Below are 16,772 nucleotides of genomic sequence, written 5' to 3' on the forward strand. Positions count from 1 at the left end.
TTTACAATTATGTACAGACATAAAAAAATAATTTTAGGTAGTCAGCAAATATTATTTTCTTTATGGGACACCGGTGTTCCAATCGTCCTTAGCCCTTTAAGGACGATTGGAACACCGGTGTCCCATAAAGAAAATAATTTTTTCTGACCACCTAAAGTTATTTTTTCCTTATGTTTGTTCGACAAACGAGATGATATGAAAAAGACTCACTAAAAGTTTAAAACTAATTTTATCCCATACGCTAATCGCAGACCAATTTTTAACAATTTTAACTAGCTACCGGAGCTAATTGAAAAACAAATTGTGTCAAAAAGTCAATTTTAATGTTTTCGTTCTTTAACTTATAGTCGAGACAGAACCCCAATAGTATCCCTGAACATAGAATTTGTTCATGCATAACATATTTACCAATAACAAAAACTTTCCTTGAAAGCATTCCTTAATCTTTGATTTCTCTCCAACGATTTTTTTTCTTTTTTTACGACTTTATTCGGAACGGAGGAAGTATTATACTTTCTGAGACATCCTGGTTCTTTCTCATAAAGAGGAAACGGACTTAGTAACTTGGATTCTTAAAATGGGAGAATGGAAACCCTATTACGATGTATTAGCTGTCCAAAATTACAAGCAGTGTCCAAAATTAAAAACAATGTGTCCAAAATTATAGTCGAACAGTTGTCTATATTTTTATATATTTTTAAATGTATTAGGATTAATTTTAGAAAATACGAAGACGATAAACTGTCTACAAAGTTCCAGGAAACAGTTCTTAAAAAGAATTAACAAAAAAATCAATTTGTATTAAAAATGTTAGATTTAAAACTTAAGACTTTATCGCTTACATCCAACTATGCCGATATTTGGTACAATTACCCTATATAGGGAAAATATTTTTGATCAGAAAAATTTAAAATGTTGATCAACGTAATCCCTAAATTTTTACAAAAATTATTCTAATTTGTACAATTAACATAAATAGATTTTATACAATAGAGCAATCAAAAGCTCTTATGTTTTTAGTGCTAAACAGAAAGATCTTTTCTTATATTATTGTCCATTTCAAATTTGCACTGCAAAATCGTAAAACCGTAAAATTCGTGTTTAATTGAAATGTTTAAGAACCCACATTAATTAAGAACTTGTGATAGTTTACAAAATGAATTAGGGAAAAGTGCCTACGTTTTGGACGGTCCCAAGCTTCATAATGATTAAATTTTTCCTATATTCCTGAATAAAATGTGACCCCACAATATATTATGAAAACGGGACACATTCCTCAAGTTTTTAAAATATGAGTGCGATGAATCACAATTATTTAAAAAATAGGAAAAAAATTAGTCATTATAAATTTTGAGACCGTGCAAAGCATGGGCACTTTCTCTTACTCAGATTCATCTGAATTCAAAAAACCAAATATTTTCTGTTATCAGAAACGTTAAAATCGTACTTGAACAAATGATTTTGAATGATGCAGCGTTACCGTGCTGCAATATCACTCCATATGTGTTTCTTGTCCTATTCCGCTCATAGTTTTCGGCAATGCATGGTCCAACTTGATCAGTTGTGGTTCTTAACTCTTTAAGGACGAGAGGGTCAAAAATCGGGGGTCAGAAAAAATCACTTTTTCTGACTTTTTAGAGCAAAACATACATTTAGACGGCCGTAGGAAAAATTTCATTTTTGGGTCACCGGTGACCCAATCGTCCTTTAAGAATTAAGCGATACCCATTGACAGTAACACTTGTTTTCAGCAGTTAATAAAGCATGATTTCCCGTTGGTCGTATACCAAACGAAGAACGTTTTCTTCTTTCCCAAAACGATTTGGCCATTCTGTCGATTTTGATGCACCTTTTTGCCTTTTATATCGAAATTGCCAATTCTAAAGTATTTAAAGCAATTCTCACAGATGGTTCCAGATTGTATGTTTTCTAGGTTATTTTAGGCAAACATCTTTTTAAGTTAAAAATTTTTTTTTTGATTTACGATACTATCGAAAAGCAGTTATCATGTCACCCCTTCATATTATAATTTTGATACATTTTGTGATACTTCTGAAAGTTATTGAAAAATAAAAATATTTTAAAAAATGTGACGGCTTTTGAAATGTAGACAGTCTTGATCTTGATATTTTTGACAGCTTCGAACTTTGATTTTGATCTTGGTCTAAGATTTAAGACAAATGATTTATTTATTGTCATTTTCTCCCGCGGATTCGTAAAACGTATTCAAAAAAAAATTATTTATAATAAATTTAGAAAATAAACATTTTTTTCAAAAAATATGTTTTGTTTATTGCTTCTTTCTTTCCTGACTAATTATTATATTTTGTATCAAGTCAAGTGAATGTTCCGAATAAATGGTAACCAAGAGGAAAAGTTATCTAGCAGATAAATCGATCTTCGTTAACAATCTTTACCTCGACACGTGAACTATAGTGACTTAGTAATGGAAACAGAGAATTCCAATTAAGTGTGTAAAGTTAAAATATTCCTTGTCTCTCAATCTTATAGGGCTTTAACTTGAATTTCACCCAAAAGAAAGTGAAGTTTCTGCACAATCTTTTCTTTTTCTCCAACTTATACTTATATTCACATTTGAAAAGTAAAGCAATTTCCCACTTCTTTAATTAATAAATTTTGTGTCTCTTGAGAGCGTGAGCAACAATCATTCCCATCGAGAGTCGAGAGAGTGGTCTATGTTGGAGAACTCCGCACGTTCACATTATTTATTGCATTTTGCATTCTGGTGTCTCCCACCAAATTGTTGCACTCCCTTTCCATAATAATTGTCTTAGGCAAGAACATGTTTTGTCTTTTGCTCAAAATGCAACATACAAGGAGATAATGTACACCAAATAAGATGGGAATTATGGTAATGTACTTGACAATGAAATGAAAATGAGACTCTTTTTTGTTCATTTTCTCACCATTTACCATACACTTTTCTTTTTCATTTCATATCTTGTTGACATTAAGTAAAATTGAGAAAGAAAAAAAAATATACCTTTCTTGACTAATCACTTTTTTTGGTATGTGTGAAAATTCCAAATACCCGGAAAATGATCTGCATGCATACCATTAATTTGTATGTATATTGTTAGCTTTTCTGACAAGTCATTTTGAGAGCTATTTATTCATCAGCTTAATAAAGATAGTGGCTTTGTAACGAAAGTCCACAAAAAATAATTTGTTTGAAAATTTTATGTGAATGAAGGCAACAAGAGGTAAAAGTTAAATGGTCTCTGTAGGAATGTTAAACTGAAAAATTTATGATAAAAATGGTTCCGAAGTGAAAGATTTAATCAGTCTCACTTCCATTCTACCTTCAATCAATTGTGGCCGTACCAATGCATTGAATGGGAAATTAAAATATAAAAAAATATTTCAAAGGAAAGGCCACACACATCCCTTCCGATTCCATTTCAGACTTTAACCATACATATTTCTCCTCTCATTTTCAATGGCCTTTTAACATAATCATTTGGTACACATTAGAAAGTAACATGTTACTCTTTTACTTTTAGTACTGCACTTCAATAAAATTTTATGACTATATATTGAGAATTTTATCTACCAATTGACCTTCATTTTTTTCTGCTCTTTCTCATCTACGAAATGAAAAATTTACTGCAATCTCAAATTTTCAATAAACTTTGTAAAACTCTCAATTCTCTTATGAAATTCGTCAAAATTTTCCTCTGGGTCAATATTTGACCCAATAGTTAGAGTCTTCTCAGTTAATACTGGTAAGATGAACCGAAAAAAAACATGCCAAAAGTAAACAAGAAGAAATTAACATCCCACCCACAATAGAGGTAACTGTTTTTTCACCTGGCTTTCATACAAATACATAATTCTTTTTGCACAAATAAAAAAGCTCAAGTCTTTACAAAACTGTGTTGACTGTCGGATTTTTCTGCCTGCAAAATATTTCTCAATTGATCTCATTAAAAACATTGCAAAGAAAATCACCGGAAATTGTAACTGATCGACCTACATTTTCTCAGTAGTGTCTCAATTCACATGAGATTTGCCCTTTCCTCTCTTATAAATCATTTCAACTATGCATATATACATTCTATATCTTCGAGGCGTTAACAATCTTCCATTCTCAAATAATTTCATTATATTATTTCACTTTTAATACGCATACCAATGAAAACAGCAATTTCTACACTCGTGAGAATATTTCTATTGCCACTAATATATCTCGGTGTTTTCTTCCTATTGTCTTCTCAAGTAGAAAAAGATTAGTATGATAGTGGAAAAGAATGGTAAAACAAGATATGCAAAATAATATAAACATTTTAGTTAGTAAAATATTTCTGTACATGACTTTTAAAAATCTTTTCGCCAAGATTCTTTTCCTTCAAGACATAAATGATTGTGGATTTAAAAAAAAAAAAAAACATGTAACACATTTTTAGACGCTGAAAAACTAAATTTAGTGAAGTTTTTACTACAATATCAATTAAATTGCATCCACGTGTGTAAAGAAATATCTCAATCCTGGCAAAAAAAGGTTTTAAAAAGTTAATATGGACCAGTGAAAAAGAGATTTTTATAATTACATATCGCACTACCATGATTTAAGTGTCAATTTTAGCACCTTTGTATTTTAAGATAGAAACCCTTAAGGGGTTACGTGGGTCTCGCAGATTAAAAAAAACAGCATATTTTCTCTACATCTTTTTTTCGACAAAATAAAAAAAAAACATCATTTAATTCAAACTTTTAAGCATATAAAACCACAACATTTTAACTATATTTTTGAAATTTTCATTTCAATATTTAAAAAAATACCCGTTGGGACCTGATTGATTTTGATTGATTTATTTATTTTTCATCTCTGTTTTTCCCCCACCCCCATGCGGCCATCGCCGTCTTAGCGTCGGTTCCAACCTCCGAGATGAAAACGATGGAAAATCCCTTCATTGGTTGTATATTTAGTGACCGTGCATATGCACGCAGGACACTTATTTGGGTTTTAGATTTTAGAGATGATTTACGAAATAAACATACTTTTCGGTGCAGAAGATTTCTTAAGAGTTATAATTATCTGACATAAAAAAAACTAAATATTTCCTGTTAGAGTGAGTGAGTTGAACTCGTACTTGAACCGTATTTTTTCTTTACCTTAACCACAACTTATTTTACAAGACAAAACGTGATGTAAAATACCCGGAAATTTGTATTTTTTCTTGTATACAATTCTTCCAAAAATCCAAATTTCATTTTTTTTAATGTTCCATTCAAGTACAAGTTTAATTCATCATCTAAGCTAAGGAAATCTCTACTTGATAAACCTTGTCTATGGAAAAGTATGTTTCTTCATAAAAGGTCTCTGAGAATTAAGTTCCAAAGGCTGCATTTTTAAGATTTGTAGACGAAAATAGCAAAAGTATAGTTTGAAAATGTTGTACTCTTATATTTTTAAAAATTTAAATAAAAATAATAATTTATTATGTTGGAAAAAAATGGAGGAAATATGGTGTATCCAATTCTTTTAATCCACGTAACCCCTTAAACAATTAATTTTAGTTTTTCATATATTAATAATAAATATTAGATGAGATCATATATTCTGTCAGTAGAAGAGGTAAAAAGTTTGGAGTGGTATATCTCAGCTCCTGATGAACATAATTGGATGAGTGAACTATTGCTGGAAAGCTTGGTTCATTAGCTTTTAGAATCTGGTATATGTAATTGGCTATGGGTAAATCATGGTCATCCAGAACCATTTATGTCGAAGAAGACACTTTTTGCAGCGTCATTTTTGACCATCTACTGCTGGGACCAGGAGTGACCCACAATTCTCGCACTTGGACTGTTCGTTAGAGAAACTCAAAGGGTATAATTTGTAGAAGAAACTTTTTTTTTGGACATCTTACTTTTTTTTATTCATCGACTTTTGCAAGAATTTTAAAATGTTAAACGCAAGGAAAAAATTACAGAAATCCTTCTATTCCATTTTCTGGACAAACTAATGAAGATATCGACTTGGAATGTTCTGAGTACCCCCCCATAAGTTGATCCAAGGAATCCAAATGTCACTTCAATTTCACCCCAACGTCTATGCTTCTCCTCCAGAAACCACTTTTTTAGGAATATCTCAATAACCAGATCATCGATGCATTTCATTTTGGGATATGTTTTAGAGAGTATCCTGGCGGACATTTCATTCATACATCTCAAAGACGTCCGACCTCTTCTTCTTGCACTTGCTAATAATCTGGTTAGAAGAGCAGAATTTCTTCTGATCAATTTTCTGATCAAAGTGACAAAGTTAGCGACCTTGATTTTCTGAGTATCCCTCCAAAAGTCAATCTAAGGAATCGAAACAACACATGCATTTGCCTCTCATCCCACTCCTTCTCCTCCAGAAACCACTCTTTTGGGAATATCTCAAGAAATAAACCATCGATCCTTTTCATATTTGGATATGTTTTTGACATGGCCAAGGCGGACATTTCGTCCTCAGACACCAATATCATCCAGAAATTTCTTTTCGAAATTCCCAAGGTCAATAAATAGAGAGCGTAAGAGAGTATATTTTTAACGGATTAACACAGAATGTGGTTTATTTGATAAATCTCGAAATTTTTCACAATCCTAATCAATTCTTACTTGCTTAAATATTTTTTTTATGCTGAAATTCGTTGGTAAAAGAATTTAAAAAAATATCTTCTAAATTCCAAGAAGAAATTTCTGGATGATATTGGTGTCTGAGGACAAAATGTCCGCCTTGGCCATGTCAAAAACATATCCAAAAATGGAAAGGATCGATGATTTGGTTCTTGAGATAATCTCAAAAGAGTGGTTTCTGGAGCACTAGGAGTGGGATGAGACGCAGTTGCATGTGTTATTTCGATTCCTTAGATTGACTTTTGGGGGGTACTCAGAACAATAAAAGTCGCTAACTTTGTCTCTTTGGTCAGAAAATTGATCAGAAGAAATTCTGCTCTTCTGATTAGATTACTAGCACGTGCAAGAAGAAGAGGTCGGGCGTCTTTGAGATGTATGGATGAAATGTCCGCTAGGACACTCTCTAAAACATATCCAAAAATGAAATGCATCGATGATCTGGTTATTGAGATATTCCTAAAAGAGTAGTTTCTGGAGGAGAAGCATAGACGTTGGGGTGAAATTGAAGTGACATTTGGATTCCTTGGATCAACTTATGGGGGGGTACTCAGAACATTCCAAGTCGATATCTTCATTAGTTTGTCCAGAAAATGGAATAGAAGGATTTCTGTAATTTTTTCCTTGCGTTTAACATTTTAAAATTCTTGCAAAAGTCGATGAATAAAAAAAAGTAAGATGTCCAAAAAAAAGTTTCTTCTACAAATTATACCCTTTGAGTTTCTCTAACGAACAGTCCAAGTGCGAGAATTGTGGGTCACTCCTGGTCCCAGCAGTAGATGGTCAAAAATGACGCTGCAAAAAGTGTCTTCTTCGACATAAATGGTTCTGGATGACCATGATTTACCCATAGCCAATTACATATACCAGATTCTAAAAGCTAATGAACCAAGCTTTCCAGCAATAGTTCACTCATCCAATTATGTTCATCAGGAGCTGAGATATACCACTCCAAACTTCCCATCAAAAATAGTCTGCTGATTTCGTCACGAAATCGGCAGATTTAATCGGCGCGTCGGCAGATAATATGCCGACCGTCCTCATATTATCTGCCGACGTTTGTTCTCGAAGTGCAACACGACGCTGTTCTAAAAGTCGGCAGATATGTCTGCAGATTTTATGCGTATGTCTCTTGCGATTTAAGGCAGACACAACGTCTGAAAATCTGCTGAGACTTTCAGTAGACTGTCTACGCATATATTTCACTCCCCACGCCCCCAAAATTATTAGAAAAATACTTTATTTCAATTTAAACAGATTTATTTTTAATAATATTTCAACATGATTCAACACATCTCTCGGGATATTGGGATTACGATTGCTCCATGTAAAGTCTCTCTAGTGGGAGTGCATCTCTGGAAGCTTACGCTCAGGAACCTTCATCCGGACTTGATGATGACTTTCTGAAAGTACAAAACGTAAAAATAAAGTTGTAGAAAATAAATTCACAAGCGGAAAATTATAGATGGCGAGCTGTCAAAAATTGCACAAAAGTATTTTTACTCGCGAAATTGATGCAAGAAAAACACTTCACAATAAAAATATCTTTGTGAACCACATTGAGAATCTTTTAGTAACATATTTCACTAGTTTACTCGAATGAAAATAGAAAACTTACCTTAAAAAATTGGAAGAAAACACGGAGCACCACGGGAAACACCTTTTATGCTCGAAATGTCAAGAGCAACTAACGCGCTCTCGCGGTTTCCACTCGCACTTTGCTTTCCTGTTAACAGTTCATCGAGAAAACCCATTAAAGTGAGGCAAAAATAAATCGAAAAATCGATGTGATGCCGATAAAATTTTCGATGAGGATCGATGAGTTGATGGGTTTTTACCTCTTCTACTGACAGAATATATGATCTCATCCAATATTTCGAGTCAAGCAGTACACGTGACGTATTATGTCCAATGCACAATAACTTTTGTTTGTAAACATGTTTTCAAAATTTCCTATAAGAGAAAACGAGATAACTAGATCTCGGTTTCATTCACTCTCATTGAAATGTCAAAAATATGTTTACAAAACAAAAGTTATTGTGCGTTGGGCATTGTGCCCAGCGCACAATAACATTTGTTTAGTAAACATGCTTTTGACATTTCAAAGAGAGTGAGTGAGATCTAGATATAGTCAACTCGCTTATTCTCATGGGAAATTTTGAAAACATATTTATAAACAAAAGTTATTGTGCGCTGGTCATTACAATGTTGAAGCAAGCTTAAAATATTCACAATTAACAATATACGCTTTAACAGCTGAATGTTGAAACGAAGAATAACTTCAGTTGAACCTCAGATTAGCGTTAATCTAGAGTTAAAATTAAGCTAGGTTTAAATATTTTTTCGTATGCAGAAACGAGGAATAGGTCTTTGGCGTAAGCTGTTTTTGTCATACGGCAACCCCATATTTTGGCATTTCTGGCATGCCAGAAAATGTCAATTCGTCAATGTTTTCGTTCGATTTAGCAAGATTCCACGGCTTTTTCTCGTTATTTGGTAATCTTGAACCACCAGACTTGCTAAAAATTCTCTAAAATAAAATAGGAATCAATATTGTGGATGTGAAAGAATGTGCATGTTTTTTGGGTGCAAAAAAAGCGCGATTCTCGCGACTCCTACTTCAGTGGCGACTCATTGAAGTTGCATATGGTGGATGTTTCTTTTTATTTCAGGCAAAATTGGCTTTTTAAGAAGCTGTAAATAGAGTGAAAGCCTTATTTCTTTTCATTAAATCCACTAAAGTGCAGATTGCATCAATTTTGTATCATTTAACAGTATTTTCAGGAAGAATTTACGGATAGATGTAGACAGACTTATTCCATCTTTAAGCCAAAAATTATACCTCCGAAATCGGGGGTCTAATTTTTGGCTTAAACGTTAATCCACTGTTTAAATTTATCCTATTTCTCGTTCAAACATTAGAAAACGGTGGATCATCCTCGAATTATCATTATACTTCGATTCAACATTCAGCTATAAAATATTTGTTTTTCTGTTTTTGAATATTTTAAAGCAAAATATGGTCATTCAGCGTAATAGGCCACTTTAATTCTTAGAAAACGCCACTTTTACACGTAAAATATCTGGGGATTTGACTCAGATTTTTCGCAAATACGACAAATTGGAAAAAATAATTCAAGAACATTTCTTGACAAATTATTATTAAAAAAATGATTTTTGTACATAATTTATCATCTTATTATCTGAGTTGTGTGCAACATACGCTATGCATTAATGTCCTTTATTAATGTTTTCAAGAAAATCTTGAGAATGTCACTTATACGGCAAACAAGGGTTTGGAAAATCTAAAACCAAATTCTAAAAATGCACAAAATTCTCTGATTTAAAATAATCGGATTTATAATAATGCGATGTAAAGTGAAAAATTATCAGTAAAATATTCTAATTGAATTAGTCAAAGAATTTGACTAAATTACTTTTTTAGCATAGAATGAAATTATCTACAGGCTTGTCTTAACTTTCTGTAAGAAGTACTTGAAAGAAACTATTTATTTCTTTACTATTTCTTGATACTATTTATTTCTACACTATTTTGACGTATGCTAGACCCCAGCGAAGTGTTTTTCATATGGAGCTCTTTGAAGCCAACTCACAAATTGATCATAAACTCTGCTTACACTTCTCAGAACAAGACCGCATTTAGACAGATACATAGTATATTTATCCCTCTTTACAAGGCTTAGAGTCTTGTGCACAAGGCTCACCTCAATTTTGACATATATCGTGTAACGGTCACGAGTGTAGAAAAATTCCCATACGCATTTGTATGTGAAAGTAAGAAATTGGTTTCAACTTTGAAGGCCACTCGCCGGGGACTAGGACGTACGTCGTCTAGAGTCGAAGGAACACCTTTTCGACAGGGAACGACACTTTTGTGAAAATGATGAAAATTATTTAATGTATCTGGTAAAATGCAAATAATATGATGTTTTTTTCTGTAATCTACCTTTTCTTATAAAAAGAAATGTTCAAATTTCATATCCTAATTCGGTACTGAAAGTGTCAATAGATATTCCTTTCACCCTATTTCATCCGTTGACAGGGGTCCTTGAAGAGTCTGTAAATTCATATAGGTCTCGTATCTCGTATTCTAAAGTGTAATATCTAATTAATAAACTGCAATGTTTACCACTACCCCATGTTTACTATTGTCCCAGTTCCCTCTACAACCGCAACATCTTTTCTTTTGGGAACTCACAAAGTGAATATTTGGTCTATATACGCCAATAACATAGAATTATCCTTTCTAACTGTTTTCAAGGTCAACGAATAAACAGCTCTTAGAAGCATATTTTTCAACCAATAGGAGCAAATTTGAATATGTATGAAAGGTCTTCGAATTTTCAACCAGTTTCTTACGGTTATAAATCCTAAAATAAACAAAGAGATGTGATATACTAAATTCTTTTTAATAGTATCGACTATCATCAATAATACATGCCCTCAAAAATATTGCAATATCTGGCCGATAAAAAGTCGATATTCATTTAATCACTTAAATACATGAATGTTCAGTATTCAGAACCAATTCTCACTATCAGTGGAATAATCTAAAAGCCCTGTGAACTACAAACTCCTACGCAAATAGAAAAACGATAAACTTGAATAGAATATTTTCCATTTGAAATCGAAATTCACAAAACTCGCCATACAATATGCAAATTTGCAATTTATTTTAGGAAAAGAAATATAAAATTAATTAAAAGAACCAGTAACATTTAGAGTCGATTGTATAAATATCCCAGCCAGTGTGTCGACACTCATCTCAAGGGGATTGTCTGCAAACGATTTCGCTTCGTTATTTGAATTTTCAATTTGCAAAATTGGTGCTGCTAAATCACTTTTATTTGAAGAAATTATACCATGATGTGGGACAGAGATTGCAAAACATGACGGAAATATTAAATTTTATTTTAGAAATCATTAAAACACGTAGATGCAGCGGAATTGAAATGACAATTGCAGTGAAACATTAATTCACGGGAATACACATCAACAAATTTGTGATAAGATAAGTATGGAATTTTCATAGATTCCTTAAGTAAAGTGAATCAGAGACAAAGACTATATACATATACGTATTAATATTATAAAACATACAATTTGAGATACAGTGATTTTGTATAGCATGATTATAAATTCGATTTTATATTCATAAACACCTAGACCTACTTCCAAGAGACCAACTCATGTGTTTGCATTGTTTCAAAAGTGATCTCAACTTACATTCTTGCCAATAATGCATAAAAATCAATGTGGAAAAATCCAATTGGTGGCAATTTCTTTCATTTTGACTCAAATTTCGCCAAATGAAGTGAATCACAACAACAACAAAAAACCGCGAATTACATTCCGTGGAAAAACTTCTTCACAACTTTTCTTTCAACAAACTGGACTTTAAAAAAAAACAACCACACACATATAGAAATTCACGAATTCACCTCACAATGTTAAAAAATTGATTCTTTCTCAAGGCACTGTTTTCAGTGGTCAACACAGAAAAATTCCATTCGAAATACACATCATCAACCATTTGCGAGCACGTTCGTTTCCCAACTAAAATTCATATGACTTGGAGCAATCAACCGGAGCCGAGGGTCTCTTCCAACTCCAGCTAAGCTCCACAGCTCCAGCCTGATCACCCAGAGACTTCTCTTTCACTCTCACTTCATTCTCACCAGCAAACGATCGTGAAAATTTGCGAAATCCATGAAGTATCTGTTACATACTGTTGTATTCATCGTGCGAATGATGAAGAAAGACGAAAAATGTATTTGGTTTTATAATTACATCAACCACCAACTACATTCTCATAAATGAGACAGTGACTTGTGAGAATATGACCATTGCAGAATAAACAAGAGTTTCTTCCTCTTGATGTGTGAATTTTGTTTTCTTCATTTAAGCCACTGAAACTGGAAATATCAAAATTATACCCATGAATTGCAAACTAAATTTAATATATACTCTCAACTCAGCATATCACAAAAATATCTTATTTGTAAAATCAAATGCGAGAATCATGTTCATTATCGATCATCAGATGGATTTATGCTCAAGATCACAAAAAACTAATAAATTAACATTTGAAGTATTATTCCACAATTTGGCACGCCTTTAGATAATTTTTTTAAAATTCACAATATATACATTGGACAATTCACACTTAAAGGTGTTGGAGCATTGGAAAGTGTCTTTTTGTCGCACTGCAAAGAAAAGATTTATTATCATTTTTTCTCAATGGCAAAGTCGAAAGACAATCATCTACAAAATATCCCGGATAGTATTAATATAGTATCCATTGTGAAAGATATAATAGGTAAGATTCTCAATAATTTCACGCATTTTTCATAGAAATCACAAATTTCTTTAAAGTAGTTCTTTTTTTTCAATATTTCTCTGGAGAAATAAATACAAACATTTGCGTTCAGGGGAAAAGACAAAAACATGTTTTTCCAAGCAAGTTATACCCTATTGAGCGTGGAATATCTAATTCTTCAACTATCAAAAAAGAAGTATTGATTATTATGAATAATATGAACCAGCCATGCAAGTAAGTGTCATCTTATGTACAACTATTTTATGGCATAGGGATAAGAAGGGTACTATCAGACATGACTATGATTTGAGATTTATGATTGCGAAAATACAATCCGGTCAAGATATTTTTGACTAAAGCTTAGGTCAGGGAACATCGAGGGAGCAATGCGACCCACCGTTGCAAAGGTCTCGACCTCAGCTACAACATATTAAAATTTAAAGAAATATTTTCGTCTAGTTTTCGATACAGTGCCCGTTTTCTAATCCGGATCGCCGTAATCCGGACGAGTTTTCGACAGTTACATTTAAAATACCTTTGAGGTTATGTACATGCATGTTCCGCAATGAAAATGAATTATCCTGTGATGTTTTTGTTTAATAATTTAAGTAGGGGAGACTGGGGCAAAAAGTCACAAATCGAAAATTTTAAAATTCAATATCTTCCAAGATAAATAAGATAGCGGCTTAAAATGTTTTCCATAGATGACCGCCATAAGTCTTCTTCAATGTCGTAAGTTTGTTAGAATTTTAACAAGGAATTTAGAAAATAAAAAAAACGAAACTTTTAGCCCTATTTTTGAAATATTTTCCGTGAAGATTTCAATTATTAGCTACTTATATTAAATTTGATGCACTGGTGAATATTTCCCAAATTAACTGGATGTTCTTTGAATACGAATCCGCTATCTATTTTAGAATTTTACAAAGATTCTTTTCTCCAGAAATCCTTTTATTAAAAACGACCACTTGGGGTAAAAAGTAACAAAGGCTATGGAGCAAAAAGTACCAAAAACCGAAACAATTTCTGATGTCCCACGATGAAAAGAAACGTCAATGATATGTGTCGCCGCTTGTTGTTTGCATTGGTCAAACGATTTACAGTCTTTTGTGTGTTTTTTGTAAAATATCTTAAAATGTGCTTTTTTCGCTCAGATAGAGAAAACGATGTTTTACAAAGATGCAGAAGAATAAATTTCTTATGAAAATATGTAATCTTGATAATTGTACTTAATTTTACGAAATCCCGTAATAAAGCGAATCAAAATGTGATAGTATCTTATGCCTGATACTATTTGCCCCAGCATTTTTGAGAATGATCACAAAATTACCTTTTAGAAAACGGCTCGATAAATATATTTCCTTACAAAATAGAGGAAAATGGCTTTCACAGAGTTATAGAGCGGTAAATTTCCTATAAAACTGTGCTAATTAGAAATTTTGGAGGTGCTCGGGTAGCTTGTAAAAAATAAAATATCCGTTTTGTGACTTTTTGCCCCAGTCTCCCCTATAATAGAGTAGATTTCTCTAATTATGTCTTTTTAATCTTCTTTAAAAGTTTTATTCCAATTCTACAAAAAATCTTGTATTATATTTTCGAGACATTGAACAAATTCAAAAAATCCATCCGGATTACGAAGCGGACATCTGTCATTTCGTCTCCCAATCATCCGAATAACAAGGCGGGCACTGTGTATCCTACATCGAAACTTCAAAAATCGATTTTTCAATTGATTGGATCTTTGATTAAATCCGATGCAGTTAGGGTGTCAAAAGAGTTGTAATTTTCCACGAGAGTTTTCCAAAATACCAAATTTTTTCAAATTCTGACAATTAGAACCGGAGATATGACCATTTGAAAATTAAATTTTTAATGTTTACCCCGTCTACCCTATATTTAACCTAAGCCGAAAACCGCTTGTCGATATCTACTTCCGTTCTCTCGTCAGGAGTGTTTGTACTACGTAGAATCGGCCGGCCGAACGGTCGGATAGCCAGGAAAATCGGTTTTTGGCGGATATGATATTCGTTGATCTATGAGAGTCAAAACGTGTACATGCAAATTTTGAGCCCGATCTGACGAGGTCGCATTTCACCTCGGACCACAGAAGCTGAAAAGGTTTAGCTTATTACAGCTAAAAAGGTCCCCATTAGGACAGAAAATTTTGGACAAGACTTCAAAAGTGTTTTTGCTCTCAGGGTTACATCTTTTCACTGGCAAAGTCCGAAAAAGTCCATGATAAAACTATTGCGCCAGTTTCGTCACAATCAAACTCTATATGGTTCATGAATGTTATGACAAAATGCATTGAAAAACGTAATTTAATCAAAAAGATCACCGAGGATTCTTTGAAGTTCCTGTTTTGACACTTATTTAAATCCGAATCAGAATTAAACTATTGAAATCAATGAAAAAGTTATCTTTGGTGATGGCTTTTTCATGATGACCTTTGAATGTCATGATGAATTTGGAGATGACAGAAATATGATATGAGTAATAAGTTTACGATAAAACATAATCAATCGCGATGAATGTGCATACAAAATTTCAAGAGACGCTAGTGATCCTTTCAAAGGATCACACAGGATCCATCATTTTGAAAAGGATCAAATATGATCCAATTTGATCCTTTTATTACTACTCGAACTCAAAGAAAGAGCAGTTATATAGACTTTTTTCCAACTTGTCACCGCTCTAGAGCTTAAACGGTAAAAGATATCAACTTCCTTTCTTCAGTGACCCCCCATAAAAACAAACCACCTGCTTCCATCCCCTCCAAAACCATGTTTTTTTTTTTATTTTTCACAAAATTGGCACAAGCTTTTTCAATGATTTTCGGATATGTTTTAGAATTAGTCCAGTGAAACATTTCGTCCTAACATACCTGTGACCGGAACATTCGCCATTTTATAATATTGAAGGACAAAGGTGAATCACTCTAGGGGGCACATTTTTTAACCGATTTTGTTAAATTTGGATTTTTTGGAAAGATCCAGACATTTCTTATAAATTGAATTTTTTATCAATTCTTTCTAAGTGGTCAAGTAATCGTAATTGATTTATTTTTCTCGATTGTCCCGTTTTATTTCCGCGTGAGTATGTTACTCTTAGTTAATTTTCTAATTCAAAATTGTTTTCCGATTTCCGAATGAATTTAATCGTTAATAAACCAGTATACACCCAAAAAAGCATGCTAATAGATCATTCACGGAGTTCTTGGAGAACTCTATCTCGTAAGTTCGAGCATTCCGCAAAGCTGTGACACTTTGCCATCTCTTATTAAGTCAAAATTAAAATTTATCCCTGCTACTACCCCGATCTCCTCTATCTTAATGGGTATTAAACTCCATAGCTAAAACACGGTACATTGTAATGTACATAAGCCAGAAGTCACAATACACACTGAGATAACAAGATTAAAGCCAATTTCGCTTTTATATAGAAATTAGTGTTGCATTTGTCACAAAAAGTCAAACACATATAAGGAATTCTTAAAGTATTCCCTTCAATTTTTGCCTCCATTTGACTGTTTCATTATCTACAAAATCTAATAAATATTTTTTTCTTCATAAAATAATCCACGGATGGAAAAATACCCTGGAAAAAAAGTTAAGATAAAGATAATGAAGAAATTAATTACTTACAAGAAATTTCTATGGTTGACCTTTTGTTCACATAATTGGCTCTTATCTCTCAATAATTTTTGCCCAAAAAGGCCCACACGCAGCAAAAGTTCGCGGTATAAAAAAAATACATTTATGAAAAAATGGTAAAAATTTCACCAAAAGTT

The 16,772-nt window shown here is 32.8% G+C and overlaps 1 protein-coding gene across 3 annotated transcripts in view; it reads right to left on the bottom strand.

Moving 5' to 3' along the window:
- The window catches only part of LOC129802423 (uncharacterized), a 172,343-nt gene that overhangs the window by 69,204 nt on the left and 86,367 nt on the right, over positions 1-16,772 (bottom strand). The window contains exon 1 of one of the 3 annotated variants that reach the window (XM_055848211.1): positions 16,627-16,676. The exons of 1 other annotated variant lie outside the window; for it this stretch is intronic. The gene's annotated coding sequence lies outside the window, so the exon portion shown is untranslated. Of the gene's footprint in view, positions 1-11,889; positions 12,324-16,626; positions 16,677-16,772 lie in introns of those variants that run through there. One more of the 3 variants, XM_055848209.1, reaches the window with a different exon arrangement.

Source organism: Phlebotomus papatasi, chromosome 2 (assembly GCF_024763615.1).
Source record: "Phlebotomus papatasi isolate M1 chromosome 2, Ppap_2.1, whole genome shotgun sequence".
In the NCBI taxonomy this organism is placed as follows: domain Eukaryota; kingdom Metazoa; phylum Arthropoda; class Insecta; order Diptera; family Psychodidae; genus Phlebotomus; species Phlebotomus papatasi.